The following is a 13,587-nucleotide window of genomic DNA, read 5'->3' as shown; positions in this document are numbered from 1 at the left end:
GTTCTGCCTTTGATGCACAACGCCTACTTGATGCGCAGTGTCAGGCCAAGTTGCCTTAGAAAATAGGGTTTTTGCCTCTTTTGCTCCAAATTGCGATTTTTGACTCTCCAAGAGTAAATTTGCATAATAAAATGACCAAGAGGACCCTTTTCACTTTAAATATGAATGCCTTTAATTTTTCACTCGTCTCAAACCCACTTTTCTAATGTTAAAATGACTTTTGGTTTTGACTCTTTTTTTCCATTGAAATTGAATTTTTTAATCATTTGACAAACTAATGCTTTGATGCTTGTGTTTTTGCTTGCAGTGGCTGGAATTGGCAAGGTGATCAAGGGTAGCAATTTTGAACTTATTACATATAGGAAAATTAAAATTACATGAAATTTCTGTACATAGAACATAAAAACTGTGTTTTACCTCAAAATAGGGTTTTGAGGAAAAAATCAATTATTGAGTATATCATTATTGAAATTTTGATCTTGAGACCTTATTAGACCTCCTCATGTGCTTGCTTACCATTATTGAGCTTTTACATGACTATGGTGGCAAACCCTAGACCTAATGAGACCTAAAAACCCTAAAAATGGCTTTTGCAAATGTAATGACAAAAGATGACTGTAAATGATCTGAGCTTGTAAAAATAGGCCAGTAGGTAAAGTCCATGAGGGAAATTTGATAATGAGCCACTACCATCAGATGATCCATGATCCTAATGGAATGCAACTGATCAGATGAGACACCTAGAATGCATGAAAAAAGAGAATTTTAATCACTGATGGAGGGATGAAGATACCGACACTAACAGTTCTTATCTGCACAACACCATTATCATGAAAATTTTCTATTACATAAGGACCTAACCATCTAGTTCTTAATTTGCCTTTAAAATCCTTATACTGGGAATCATACAACAAAGCCCAATCACCTTCTTGAAACTGTTTGTCTTTTATATTCTTGTCATGCCAAATTTTCCTTTGAACTTGAGTCACCTCTGTGTGTAGGAGGGCCTGCATCCTAAATTCATCTAACCTATTCATCTAGAGAAACCTTTCTTGGTGTGCCCTGGTGATATCCATATCCAATTGTGGTACCATCCTTAAGGTGTTTTATTCAAATTCAAGGAAAATAGGGCTTTCCTCCCATAGACAATCTCATAAGGGGTGAAGTGAGTGGCGGTCTTTGAGGCGGTCATAAGAGTCTGAATAACGAGAGAAAATCCAATAGCGTTAGGAAGACCAGGAAAGCTCCGGATCTGGGAGTTAAGCACGAGGGTCTGTGAAGACAGGGAAGAGAGATACCCCCTCTCCTACTTGTCCGAACTTACCTCACGACTGTTCCGCCTGGCTTCTGCGACGAGTTGGTGCCCATAGTTGCTTCTCCTAGGGAACTACACAGGTGGCTGCGGAGGGGAATCCCGTGGCACCTGAGGTTGACGTTGTATCACTCTCGACAGTACTACTGGAGGGCAGCCTTGCGAAGCTTGGGGGCTTGCACCATCGCAGGCTGTTGTTAGGAGGTCAGCGTAACTTCCTCTGTTACCTTCGCTGATAGGACTGGGCTGTCATTATCCCAGACTATCTTTGGAAGGCCCCTGACTCCACTTTCTTGTATGTTGGTGTCCGGTCCTCATCACCTGGAGCGGAAATACTCGGAAGTTGTTTGACTGGCTGTATCTTTAGGGACTTTATAGTGTGTGCTCTTTGTTCCTTGTATATAGTTGGCTTTAGGTATTTTTGTCTAGTCACGTTTGGACTTTGTGTTCTGAGTGACCGGCTTACCACTCTACCAATCTTGAAAGGCTTTTGGTCGTTCTTTCAGAAGTTGTGGAGTTGCCTCCTCAAGGGCAAAGGTTTTGATTGCTTATTCATATTCCTTGAAGAGTTATTTCTACATTCCCGTAGGGGAAGGGTCTTTGGATCAATTTAATATGGCTAATATTCCTGTGGAAACCAACCAAGGTACCCTTCCAAAAGGGGATCCTTGTGCTTTTCCTTTCTTTGGAAACGTTGGTACTCCCTTGATGGCCACTTTGAATATTCCTGGGTTGAATGTTGGACTACCCATTTGGCTGTGGTCCACTCCGAATATTCCGAATGCTCTTGAAGCTTCTCAGATGAATGCTTTATTTCAAGGGCATCACATGGGTGCTAATTGTTCATCTTCTTTCAAAGAGAAATCTGGGATTCCTTCTTCGCCTCCTTCTTGTAACAAGAAATCTAAAAAGAGGAGAAAGAGGAAGTCAAAGAAGAAGAATAATTCTATCCCTTCATCCTCAACCTCTGCCAGTCATGTTGGAGATGAGCCTTCAGCCACTGCTAGTCATGCTGGGGGCACAAGTCTAGTCACTGCAAGTCATACTAGCACTTCATCCTCAACCTCTGCCAGTCATGTTGGAGATGAGCCTTCAACCACTACTAGTCATGCTAGGGGCACAAGTCTAGTCACTGCAAGTCACACTAGCACTTCATCCTCAACCTCTGCCAGTCATGTTGGAGATGAGCCTTCAGCCACTGCTAGTCATGCTAGGGGCACAAGTCTAGTCACTGCAAGTCACACTAGCACTTCATCCTCAACCTCTGCCAGTCATGTTGGAGATGGGCCTTCAGCCACTGCTAGTCATGCTAGGGGCACAATCTAGTCACTGCAAGTCACACTAGCACTTCATCCTCAACCTCTGCCAGTCATGTTGGAGATGGGTCTTCAGCCGCTGCAAGTCATGCTGGGGGCACAAGTTTAGTCTCTGCAAGTCATGTTCAGGACACTCCGCAAACCACTGCTAGTCATGTTGGCGGAATGGAGGTTGATAAGAAACCTGGACGTAGAAGTTTTAAACCTAAGTTCCCTTGTAAGATATGCAAGGGAGACCATCTTACTCATTTATGCCCTGGTATTCCAGAGGTCCAAAGGATATGGTCTGAGTCTGAAAGTACTTCTACTCCTAAACCTGATATGGTTTCTCATCAATCCCATCAACCATCGGTTGAAAATGTGGTAGAGCCAGTGCAATCGCTGGCCGATTACACTCCTCTTTTGGGGGGTGAAGTGCCTAACAAAAGAGTCTGTTTGATCTCTAGTACAGAGTCTTCTAGTATAGGGGGCATTCCGGTTACTTCGAATGTTCCCCCTCCAAGTGCTAAGAGTGTTTCCTTTGATTGGGATAGTCTTATTGAGCCTCGTCTTCCTTCCGCTGCACCTTTCCAAGTAAAGGTAGAGTGAATTCCACAAATGTCTATCGATGTATGGTGGATGAAGGATCCTCTGCAAGTATTATATCCTCTTTGACTTGGAAAGCTTTGGGTTCCCCAAAGTTGTTGACAGCTCAGAGTCAGTTGTTAGCCTATGATAGAAGGCCTGGTGAATCTATGGGTGTTCTTCCTCAAGTGCCTATCACTTTAGATGGGGAGACTGTTTTAATCGATATGATGGTGGTTGATAGCCATTTAGATTTTAATATGCTACTTGGGCGTGATTATGTCTATGCTATGAATGTTGTGGTGTCTTCACTCTTTCGAGTAATGTGCTTTCCTCATAACGGGAATATTGTCACTATTGATCAGCTTGCATCTGATAATCACCACCCTAATTCGACTTTACTGCAGAATGCCCCTTGGTTTGTTCCAAGTGTTCAAGTAGACTCTACCCCGCCACGGGTTAATTATGTGGCATTGAGTCCTCAATGTTCAATTGCTTCTGAAAAGGATCCTTTGACTTATTATTCTCCTTCTTGGGACTTGGTCCCGGCAGTTGACCGAGAGATTCATCCTATAGGGACATGGGACCCTTTAATTCCCTCTTTTGATCCTTGTAGTTCTCATGATTTCTTAGAACTTGTTTTGCCTTCACAGGAGGAACTCTTTGAAGCCATGAGTTATGACTACCAAAGGAGTCCTTGGTCCGATCCCAGCAAGGGGTTTGTCCAGAAGAACTATTATGCGTAAGCTGCAAGGCTGCGTGGTTCCCTGTACCATATTGTATATATGAGGTATGCATTTTCAAGTTTTGTATTCTATAACACAAGATCTTATATGAAATTTATATGTGGGATGTATTAACTTCTTGTCTAGTGTTCCTATTTATGTTTACAGAACTTGGAAGATTTCTCCTTTGGAAGTTTATGGTTGGTCCATTCTGACAGGTATTGGTTCTCGAAACTGGCATATAGGTTAGGTTTTTCCGCCTGCATTGTGCATTTATCAGTTTCCTTTCCCATTTTGCCTTAGGATCGCCCCCACCAAGTTATGGTGCGGAACCTTCTCATTGCTTAGAAGTATCATGACTTGTTTGGTAGAGCCTACCTTATCATGGGTGCCCTAGTTAGTACCTTTTTGCCGCTTGGCACTCATGCTGATTTTTCATCCCTAGGCTCAGGAGTCCTCTGTAGTCCCGCCATGACTTATGCGTTGAAGACTCATTCCTCTTTGCTTCTTCGCTTCGTTCTGGCCTTATAACCTAGAGGCTCCCATGTGTGTTGGGTTGTACTTCTGCATTGCATGTTGACCATTTGCACCTTTTGGCCTAGAGCCGGCTTCACTTGGACTCGTGTTTAAGCCAACTTTTGACCTTGACATTTGCAAAATCAACCTTGCATACCTTTTGACTTCTGCGACTTGACACACCTTGACCTGTGGAAGGAACATACCTTTGAATGTCATTGACCAGTTTTCACCTCCCTGCATTGAGCATAGGAATGTTCTTTTCCCAGGAACTAGATCATCTGTTTCACCGACACTCGTTCTTTCCACTGTACCATAGCATTATTTTATTCTTTTTCCGGCTTATCAGAAAAAGACAAAAAAAAAAATTGAATATTCCAAAAAAGAGCGGGAACAGGGACATTATTTCCATTTATTGTTGGCGGCTAGAGTCAGTCGTGTCGCCCTTGAACAAAGCACTCAAAACAAAGTCTCCTCCGCATGGGTGGGATTTAGTTTGACTTAGGTACGCCATAACCTTGTTATCGAGTCAGTTCTCCCCCGATTGGTTATCTCTTCCAATCATATGGAGGGTTCGTTCGCACCTCCTGCATGACGAACTTATACAGATTCATTATATGCTGCCATATAGTCACATTGAGTCGTGCTTTTGTTCAAGGGAAGTTAGCCTGAGTCGGCCTTTCTGCGGTGTCTCTTGACTCTTTTTCAGTCGGCCATCCCTGGTTGTCAGTATCATGTCTATCATCACATCAGCTATATTGGTCCTTTACTCGTGCCGGTTTGAGAAGGTCTCCATTGACTTCTTGCTGGCGGGTCTTGTCCTTATCGACGACGACACCTTGCTCTGAGGACAGGCCTAGAGCCGCACCCTGGCCCTATTTTCATTATTGATAGGTCACCTTGTGCTCAGCATCGATCAGTATCATGGGTCTTTGACTGAGTGGTTTCCCTTGTGTTCGACATCAGCATACATTATCACACATTGGGATTCGTGCAGTACCTTGGTTTCCATTTGACCCTATTGGTGGATACCTCGCCTCTGTGTCAGCTTTCATTATTGGTTGGTTTAGAGGGTTTCTGTCGTGCGCTAGCCACATCTTGTGTACGCCGGAAACGTACTTCGGTTGGGTTACTACATCTTTTTCGTCCGATTCCTTCCACATTATTGGCCTACGGGTTACACTCGTGCTAGATTGATGGAGGATGCCTTAATGCCTTCCTTCTAGCGGATATTTCCCTATCGACTCCGACTCATTGCTCTGGGGCAAAGATCTAGAGTCCATTTGGCAGTACCTTGGGGTTTTCAGTCATTAGTGGCAGATTCCTCGCTATCGACAGTGGGAAACCATCATTGTCTCCTGATCGATAGATTCTTACAGGTGTTCGACTTCAGCTCATCTATTCACACTTGTTAGATTGTACTGGGTACCTTGACGCTCATTATCATTATCGGTGAGTAGTCTCGCATTTGTTAATGGTATACATCAATGACTGGTAATCAAACAATTTCTCACATGGTCGACTTCAGATCATTTATTCCCATGGTGTAGAAATGTACGGTCGGTGAAGACCTCAGGTTGTATCAACATTCATTGGTTCACTTGACAGTTGCTCCTGTTACTACTAGTTGACACCACTCCACCTTATATGTTGCAGTCAGTCATGGCGAAATTCTATATGCTGGCACCTGAGTTTGCAGTGTAGTACCATCCTATTCCATCATGTTCAGTTGGTACCTTTTGGGATCAGTCTTTGATATCAATGATCTGTTGCATCTTTCAGCATCATTGACAGTCTTATATGTGATATTCAGACATGTACTTACTCATTATGATCAGATGATCCATTATGTATCTTCCAGTCATTTATACTTGTATACTTAGTGGATCCGCTTGTACTTGATATGCGGACATGCTTTACTTTTCCTGAGCATGGGTATGCCCGCCTCAGACAGTGTTTCTTTATGATCTCCTTTCGGTGGCTTGGCAGGCTGAATTCTGGTGCAGTCCTCCTCGGTTTTTCGACAGAGTTCCTTTCCATATACTTACATAATATATTTCAGCCATCATGTTCCCCTTCTGACCTCATATATTAGGGGGCATCTGTTATAGCTCCAAATCTCACTCTTATGGTTTGTGATGCTGCACTCATGGCCTAGGGAAACCCCTCCTTCTAGACCTGGTCCAAAAATTTAAAAAACAGTGTTTTATTCCCTATACGCGACATTGCCCTGAGTTAAACACGTGTACATGCGGGTCTGTGTATACCCAACCCACGTGTATGTATTAAAACACTTAAAAAAATAAATAATTCCTTATTTTCGGGCGGAGATCGCGGGTTTTACCTGCTGATCACCTGTTAGTGCCCGTGGCCCAACTGTTCCCAACCAACTCCTAACTAAAAAACTACTTTGGAGATGGTATAAAAAGACATCAAAGGGAAGGCCTAAGGGGGAGAGAAAAGAAGAGCAAGATTATTATGCTGAGATTTTCCCCATAGACCAGGTCTGAAGTCCTTGGTGTTTTTTGCACTTCCCCCATTTTGCATAGGAAACCCTTGTTTCCATGTGTATTGGTGATCATTCATCCTTTATGTCATCATTGAGTAAGACTTGGAAGGAGCTCTTGTTGGAGGCTTGAGGTTGGAATGAATCTGGGAGGAAGCTTTGCTTGGAGCCTGCTGAAGGTGTTTCAAGTGATATCTTTCCGTTATATGTACTTTATTTGCCTTTATATAAAAGAAACATGTCTTGGTTCCCGAAACAATCTTTCTTTATGCTTATGAGATTCTCGTCTTGAATTCTTATGCAAGTAGTTACTTAAAGATTTTTATAACTAACTTTATAGCATGGAGATGGTTTTCATATAAGTATTTGTCCATGTGCTGTTGTGTTCTTTGATTTTTTTGTTTTACAGGTCAAAGAAGAAGAAGGGAACTCCAAGAAGGGTTTGGACCCTAAAGGCCTTCTCGAACGTAGGACCTTAGGTACGTACCCTAAACATTAGAATTTGCTTAAAGTGAAGATAATGGCTGTGTTTGTGTTTCTTTGAATAAGCAATTTTCAGTCTGGTAGAGTCTTAGCCCAAAGGACCCTAGGGGTACTTTCCCTTCAACCAGGCCTAGGTGGCCTCAAATAATCTATTTGCCCAATCCTTTCTGTTGCTGCCGATCACCTTGGTTAGAATGCCTTCCAGTGCTCTGTTGGTTGCGTCCACTTTCCCATTATCCTTTGGGTGGTAAGGAGTGGATGTTTTGTGCTTGATCTTGTGCCGGCTTAACAAATTTTCAATCATGTGAGGTGTAAATTGACTACCTTGATCAGCGACCAATTCTCTATGGTACTCAAACATATAAAACACATTTTCCCTTAAGAATTCAACCACCTTTTCTTCTGTTGTTGCTTTTATGGCTTTGGCTTTAACCCACTCGGTTAAATAGTCAATGCACACAATGATGTACTTCTTCTATTTGGATGGAGGGTCAATGGGCCCGATGAAATCCATGCCCCACTTATCAAATGGATTGAAAGTCACTTGAGGCTGCAGAGGAATCTCATCCCTTGGGGTATGTTTCCCAATCCTTTGGCACAGATCACATTGATTGGTATACCTCCTCACATCTTGGTGAAGAGTGGGCCAGTAATAACCAGCTTGTAGTACCTTGGATGTTGTTCTTTTGGTTGCAAAGTGACCTCCACAAGGTTGATAATGACAGGCCAGGAGGATGTCGAAGACTTCCTCCTCCCTGACACATCTTCTTAGAATTTGATTCGGACCTAGCTTGAAGATATTGCCCCCAATCCAAGTGAATGGGGCACTCTTCCTTATGATTATACTCTTTTCCTTGGAGGACAAGTTTGGTGGAAATTGTGCAGACACCAAGTAATTTGTTATCTCAACAAACCATGGAGAGAGAAATGAAATGGCGAATAAATGTTCATCTAGTAACTGATCATCAACCATTCCTTCCTCCCCTGCAGGCAAAGTCAATCTGGATAAAAAATATGCAACAACATTCTCCTCGCCAAGCTTATCAATAATAGTTAAATCAAACTATTGCAGTAAAAGTAACCTTCTAATAATCCAGGCATTTACATCAGGTTTATTCATCAACTATTTAATTGCAACATGGTCAGTATGTAAAAATGTTTGGTAACCAGTAATGTAATGCCTAAATTTATTCAATGAAATCACAACAACTAGGAGCTCCTTTTTAGTAATTGTGTAGTTCAGCTCGACTTTCGACAGATTCTTACTGATGAAGTAAATGGCATAAGGTAGCTTTTCATCTATCTGGCCTAGAGCTGCTACTATGGCTTTGTGAGAGGCATCATCATGTATATGAAAAGGAAGAGCCTAATTTGGGCCTCGAGGAGTAGGTGCAGTGGTCAAGTTGTCCTTTAGGGTGTCCAAGGCTTCTTGACAACTTTCTGACCATAAAAATTCGGAGTCTTTGGCCAATAACCCAAATAAAGGAGAAGCTAACTTGCTGAAATATTTTATAAATATCATAAAGTATCCATCTAAACCTAAAAAACTTCTGAAATCCCTCTGTTTTTGCGAAGTCGGAACCCTTTTGAATATGGCTATCTTATTTGGGTCTACCTGCAGTCCTTCCTGGCATATTGAGTGACCTAGATTAGTCCCTGTAGTCATTAAGAACTCACATTTTTAGAGACTAAGGGATAAGTTAATTTCAATGAATTTGTTCAGAACCTTACCCAGGTTAGAGAGAGCCTCCTAGAAATCACACCCATAGGGTGTAAAGTCATCCATATAAATTTCTACTGCATCATGGACTAGCTTTTCAAAGATACTCAAGATTTCCCTCTAGAAAGTGGTAGGGGCATTGCATAGACCAAAATGAAGGACCCTATAAGAAAAAGCACCCTAAGGATAGGTGAAGGTGATTTTATCCTGGTCCTCTAGGCTAATCTAGATTTGATTGTACCGGCTGAACCCATCTAAGAAAGAGAAAAACTTTTTTTCTGCCAGGCCATCTAACACTTGGTCAATGAAAGGTAGAGGGAAATGGTCCTTCTTTTTTGCTTTGTTTAATTCTCTGTAATAAACAAAAATCCTCCACTTTCCATTTTTCTTTGGAACCAACACCAAAGGAGACACCCACTCATTGTCTGAGATAGGGTAGATGAATCCTGCATCCAACAACTTTTGCAACTCTTCTTTGACTATATCCTTGAGAGCTGGATTCATTCTCCTTTGGGGTTGTCAGACTGGTTTGCAACCTTCTTTGATATAAATGTGGTGAGTACACACTGAGGGGTGAAATCCCTTCATCTCTTTGTAATTCCAAGCAAAGGCATCCAAATTCTCTCTTAGCATATTACATAACTCTTCTTCTTGGTGTACAAAAGAGGGGTTGATTTTCAGTGTTCTTTTAGGGCCAAATTCTATTGTCTTGACATGAGTAGGGTTTGAATTAGCTAAGAATATATCAATATAATGGTTGTTCTTAGTTTCCTTCACTACTTCCTCTAGAGACAAGGTGTTGGGAGTTGGATTTTGGAGGATGTGTTCAATCAAATCATCTTCATCAGGTTGTCCTCCTCCCATGGAAGTTTCTAGGGTATAGAGTTGGGCAGAGTAGACTTCATCTTCCTCCTCCTCTTCTAGCCATAAAGGTAAGTCATGTTCTAGAGATGGTTGAGCAGGAGGGTACAGGACCAGATTCTTGGATATATGCCCATTTTTGATAGTCATGCTTCCAGCTCTGAAGCTGATGTAGGCATTGACAATGGCTAGCCAAGGCCTCCCAAGTATGAGAGGATAAACATTAAATTTGGTCATAGGCTGGAGAACTAATAAGTCTGCAGGCTACTCTCAAGAATCAATGGAAACAATCACATCTTCAACAATCCCCTTAGGGGCTACTGTGGATCGGTCTGCAAGCTACAAAATTGTCATGGTCTTTCTTAATGAACCCTGGAGATTCAACTTGAGCATGCTTTCATTAGTCATTACATTAATGCCAGCCCCAAGATCAATCAATGTATGTGGGACAATGGTGCCATTGATTTTTACATCTACTACAAGGCTTCCAGGGTCTAAATACTTTTGGAAAATTAACTATCCCAGCATTAAGTCAGATAACTGTCCAATGACATTAATTGTAGGGGTGTCTCCTTTTCACCTCCCTGGATGTTTGAAAAACTTCTCTTTAATTAGTTTGTTGTAAATAGGTACATCCTTAATAGCTTGGAGAAGTGGGATTTTTACACATAGATTTTTCAATTCGCCTAGAAGTTCATTCTCTTATGGGATAGGCTGGACTGGATGAGTTAATCTGTCAGGAAAGGGTGGTGGATTCACTCTAGGCACAGTTTCCTCTCTTTCTTCCTCACTCTCCCTAGGTGGAGATGGAGGTTGATTATCCAGAAGCACTCTCCTAGATCTAAGGTTGATTTCTTGAATTTCCACAACATAAGCAGGGTAGGATGTCTCTCCATTGTAGACCTACTGTGCCTATCTATTTTTCAGGTTCGTGTTTGGTTGGGCATACATCTGAGGTTGTTTAGGTGGAGCAGGTGTAAAAACTATGGTTGAGTAGGAGGTGAAGGAAATAAAGCTGGAGCATTGTTGTATGGGGGCCTCCACCCCTATGGTGGTGTATTCCACTGAGGTTGTGAAGGTGTATATGGCCAAAATGGCTGGTTGGTCAGTTGGGAATGGTGCTGAGGTGAAAAATACTAGGGAGAAGGTGTAGACCAGGAGGGATGAGTAGGGGGGCCCCAAGGGGGAATGGATGTGTTTTGGTTAGGGTTATAATATGCATAGGATGACCCTTGCATGCCCTTCTGGTATGGTCGAGGCCCATGAGGCCTCCTTTGATTTATGTAGTAGATCTTTTCAGTCACCCCTTCAGTTCCCTGATACACAACTTTTAGTGTTGGTAGAGAAGGGCACTTTTTTGTGGAGTTGTTTTCTTCACAAACCGAGAAGATTTATATAAGGTTTAATGGACATTCATTCCTAGGGTGCTTCCTTGTGCATCTAGGGAAGAAGATGGCCAATGCTCTCTCTGCTTCCTCCTACCTCCTCTTGATTTGCATAGTGTACATTTGCAGGGCAAGGGCTTGCAACATTTCACTCTTAAAATCTTCCAACATGTTTCCAATTTCACTTTTTATAGATGTGTTGGAAGAGGATGAGCTGTCCACTATTTGACTACCCCTACCCTTTTTCCTAGCTACCCTAGAAAGGTTCTTAGAAATCATCTTGATGTCTTCATAGGGTAGTTGGTAGAGGTCCCCTCCTGATAGAAGGTTTTGGGTATCCAGGAGATCCTCACTAATCCCCCTGAGTAGGACTAGCTTAAGTGACTCAGGATCAAGTTTTCACCTTGCCCTTTTATAGCTGAGCTGGAATCTTTCCTCATAATCCTCTAAGGACTCATCATGCCCCAAGGTCATTCTAAAAATTTCCTCTTTAGTGACTTTGGACCTGCAGTATTCCCTATAATTGTTGTTGAAATCTTACTGCATCCGAGCCCAAGTGGTGATACTATCCCCAGGTAAACCCATGAACCAGCACAAAGCTGCATCCTTGAGAGCGGATGACAATAATTTCAAATTTTGATTATTAGTGGTGTAATCATAAGTTGTTAATATGACAACAAATTCAAACATGAAAGTATCTAGATCTTTTGAGGTCAGGCCATGGAAGTGAGGAAGAGAAGAGGGGCTTATGTTTTTCATATTGGCATCCCCATTGGTTTCTATGATGGGAAAAGCACCCTCAATTCTTTCTCTATCTCCCCTTTCATTTCTATTTTCAGCCATTATGTCAGTTGGAATGGGTTCTTCTTCTTCCCCTATAGGCTCTTCAAAAATCTCTGGTTTGTCGCTTAAGGGGTCCTCTAATTCACAACCACCGAAGAAGAGGGAAGGTTGGCTATTTGAAGTGGTGGGGGTATTTGGTATAAATTTTCCTAAGTTATCCCTATTCCTACGACGCATGAAAGAAGTGTTTTTTTTTCAAGCTTTAAGACTAATTGCATAATAGAACATACAACTAAATTGAAACTAATTTCTGAACAAAATCACTTGCAGAATGGAAAGGAAAGAAAACCAACTTACAAATATCTTGTAAAAATGAAACTAATAACAGAATGAAAGAGATAAGAAATGGAAGAAATAAAGTATAAATCACGTCTACTTAGAAACCTCCCCGATAATGACGCCAAAAAGTGATGAGCACCAGTATTACAGCAAGAATGTTGCAACTCCTGGGGCTACCAACTTTACTTCATCAAGTCGGGGTTCGTACAAACTTGGAGGTGACAATACTGTATACACAAGTATATGAAATGGGTCCACTCTTTTGTCACTGCTGATCTGGCCATAGACCACTAGGGTTTCTCAAAGCAACCTTCTATTGATTTAGAAGAAGTTTGATTACCAACTGAGAAACGAAAATTTTACCCTAATTGAGAGAATTGAAATGCTACCTACTGTAGTAAAGAAAGACTGGAAGAGATACTTAAAACACACAACTCATCTAGCTATTTGTCAAGATACCTTTCTTCAGAAGAATTCTAATCTAACACATGTGAAATCCTACTAACCTAAGCATGCAATATATTCTAATCAAACACTTAACTGTTGTGCCCATGGATGAGCATAACAACCTTTTACTTTTTGTTTTTTTTGTGAAACATGAATGATAGTTCTTCTTGATTGCATGGTAGGTGGATTAGGAGTGGAGAGAGATGGTTGTGATGGGTCAGATGGCTTGGGAGGAAAGAAGGTTTCTTCTCCTATATTTCGTGATGCATTTCTCACAAATCAGGCTCAAAATAGGCCACTACAGGTTGTTCTATAGGATGTCCTAATTCACCTACAGGATCCCTTGTTTTCCTATAGGAATGGGCTGAAATCATAAGTAGTGATTTGGATAGTGGTCTGGGGATTTAGAATGATGAGTGGGGGAAGGAATAAGGCAAGGAAGTGGTTAGGAATCCCTCAGAACTCAAACCAAAGTTGTATGATGGTTGGATTTCCTCAACAAGCATGGCAAGTTGTCCTTGTGAAATGATAACTCAGATTATGGACTTAGCGGATTTTGGTGATCATAGATGGGTAAGGTTAGGCTGAGTTTGCTGATGTGAGGTCTTCCTACACTATTGAAACTCCTGC

This window comes from Pinus tabuliformis, chromosome Q (assembly GCF_031772625.1).
Source record: "Pinus tabuliformis cultivar Carrire ecotype Pingquan chromosome Q, CPIR1, whole genome shotgun sequence".
NCBI lineage: Eukaryota > Viridiplantae > Streptophyta > Pinopsida > Pinales > Pinaceae > Pinus > Pinus tabuliformis.
This window is presented reverse-complemented; position numbering follows the sequence as displayed.